This window comes from Myxine glutinosa, chromosome 3 (genome assembly GCF_964187855.1).
Source record: "Myxine glutinosa chromosome 3, kmMyxGlut1.1, whole genome shotgun sequence".
NCBI lineage: Eukaryota > Metazoa > Chordata > Myxini > Myxiniformes > Myxinidae > Myxine > Myxine glutinosa.
In genome coordinates, this window is record NC_136263.1 from 200,468,716 (window position 1) to 200,471,876 (window position 3,161).

Consider the following 3,161-nt stretch of genomic DNA (forward strand, 5'->3'; position numbering starts at 1 on the left):
TCACTTCTCCAGAAAATATAGCAATATCATGGGTATATTACACTGTTTTGACGACAACAAACTTGTAATGTGCAAGGTTGTAAAAAAACGGGGGGGGGGTGCTTAACTTAATTCTTTGTGTATATATATATATACATACATATATGTATATATATATATATATATATATATATATGTATTATGTATATATATATATATATATATATATATATTTATATATATATATATATATATATATATATATATATATATTTATATATATATATATATATATATATATATATATATATATATATATATATATATATATATATATATATTGCTGCGGTTTTGAGATTGGCACGTTGAAGTCATTAAAGGTTAAAGGTTTGCCCCCCATAGTTAGTCACACGAGCAACATATAGGCCCATTTGTAGTATAGTTATGTCTTAGAATTTATAAGAATAGGCCATTTCCCCTCTTAGTACATGCGTTGTGTAAAGACAGGAGAATAGGCCGCCAATCATTTTGCTACAACCTCCAATCTACCTCTATGGGCGCAATCCATCCCGCGCCCCATTTGGCTGTCCCCTCGTCGAGTTAACACGAGGCAGGGCCTCGAAATGTGAAGGAGGGGAGAGGGGTCGGGGTGAGCGGCGTGGAGGGACGGTAAGAGCCACCAGCCAATCAGAGCTCGAGCGGAATGGCGTGAGAGGGCGTGGTGAAGAGAGTCTGGTGAGTTCCAGAAGGTTTGCATTGCGGGTCTATATAAGCCCATACGAAAAGCCCTCGAGAGGACTTGCAGAGGATAAGCGCATTGTAAAGTACGTACTTGCAGAAGATAAGCACGTTGTAAAGGACAGGACTTGCACCAGTGGCGCGAAAGGACTTGCAGAGGATAAGCACGTTGTAAAGGAGGACTTGCACAAGTGGCGTGATAGGACTTTAGGAGAAAGCACTGTGCCAGAGAATTTGCATCACTCGCCGTTGTTGAAGTTTGACCCTCTCAATATAACATGCATGCCAGGGGATAGAGGAAGAGGCATTGGCCGTACATGTATGCGGCGCAGCCAGACGCGCTGGTAATGAACAGAGCGAATTTCGGCCACGTGAGTGAACGCAGCCATAACCGCGGGTGAATAAGCGAGTGAATAACCGCCAGATGTGCCAAAGTCCGCCCTCTACCGTGCGCCCCGAGATAACCCGATTGTTCAGGGGACACGCTACGAGCTCCTGCCTTCTCCTGCCTCCATCTCCACGGGACATGCCGGGGACCGGAGAGAGCTGCACGAGAGCCATCCCTGGACGCGCTGGGGAACATCATCCTGCTCATCTGCAATCCCTGTGTGAGTGTGTGTGTGTGTGTGTGACGGGCCCGTTTGTCCTGGGGTATTAAGAGTAAGACTGTTTAAGGATTTCCCTGTGTCTCTTCGTCCTGGCTGTAAATACGTGCAAATCATAATTCAACATATTTGTTCTTCCTTTTCTTCCAATTTGATCGCCTTTGTGATTTCTCCATTGGCTAAGCATGGTACGAATAGAACCGCTTGAATCGGGTTCCACCATCTATAACAGCACGGATCACGTGTACGCAACCGCTCGGCGTATCACCAACACACGTGGTTCGTGCGAGGCTTATTTCCTCGCTTCAGGGCAGCGCTAGTACTTAGGTAACAGCGAATTTGGTCTCGAAACCCTATTTAGCGCGGGGTTTCCGGAAGGGACATAATAGGTCTCGGGTCGCGCCAGGTCAGTCAAGACAAGGGGACTAATCCCCCCTTGGTAAGTGGAGAAGGCCAGTGGCAGATCCGCAATATATATATATATATATATATATATATATATATATATATATATATATATATATATGCATATATATATATATGTATATATATATGTATATATATATATATGTATATATATATGTATATATATATATATATATATATATATATATATATATATATATATATATATATATATATATATACACACACAGGGCATCTCATAAGTATTGGGAACTGAGTACCCTGGTCCCTCCATAATACAAGGGCAAAGGTGACCCTCTGGACTGTGGCTTGTATCGAGCAATACAGTTATTGGAGCATGGAATTAAGGTATTGGAAATGGTGTTGGAGAGAAGGATGAGGAAGAAAGTGAAGATCGACGAAATGCAGTTTGGATGTATACCAGGAAGAGGTACGACAGACGCGCTTTTTATTGCAAGGCAGTTTCAAGAGAAGTACATGGAGAAGAGGAAGAAGTTGTTTCTTGGGTTTGTTGATCTGGATAAAGCATTCAATAGGGTTCCACGTGAAGTAGTGACATGGGCATTGAGGAAGTTAGGAACAGAGGAATGGTTGATCAGAGTGGTGATGGCAATGACTGAGAGAGAGCACACTGCTGTAAGGATGAAGGACGGGAACAGTGGTGAGTTTGAGGTGAAGGTTGGAGTGCATCAGGGGTCGGTACTAAGTCCACTACTATTTGTAGCTGTGATGGAGCTGCTGGTTTGGAATATAAAGGAGGGTTTACCGTGGGAGTTGTTGTATACAGATGATCTGGTGTTGATTGCGGAGAGTATGGATGGCCTGTAGGAGAATATCGGAAAGACGAAGGTGAATGCAATTGTTAAAGCATGTGGTGAGGTGCAAATAACTGGGAAGTGGCCGTGTGTTTTGTGCAGGAAGGGTGTCGGAGTGAACTCCAATCAATGTACAATGTGTGCTGAGTGGGATTATCAAAAATGTAGTGGTCTGAGAGGGTCATTAACCAGTGTGGCAGCTACTTTCAAGTGATAAGGTGAGCACAGAGGGAGCTGCAGATGGAGGAAATGTCGAGTTGGATCTTCGAGATGGCGTGGAGCTGGAAGGTGTGAAAACATTTTGCTACCTAGGAGACATGCTGAATGGACAATGTGGATCAGACTCGGCAACAGTTGCTGGAGTGAGATGTGCATGGAAGAAGTTTCGGGAACTGAGTGGCGTGATGACGAGGAGGGGAGTATCGTTGAAGCTGAATTGAAAGGTGTATGCTGCATGTGTGAGAAGTGTTATGATTTATGGGAGCGAGACGTGGGTAATGAACGTAGAGCAGCATCGAAGGCTGGAAAGGGTGGAAATGCGAATGGTTCGATGGATGTGCGGAGTATCGTTGAGAGAGAGGAAGACAAATGATGAATT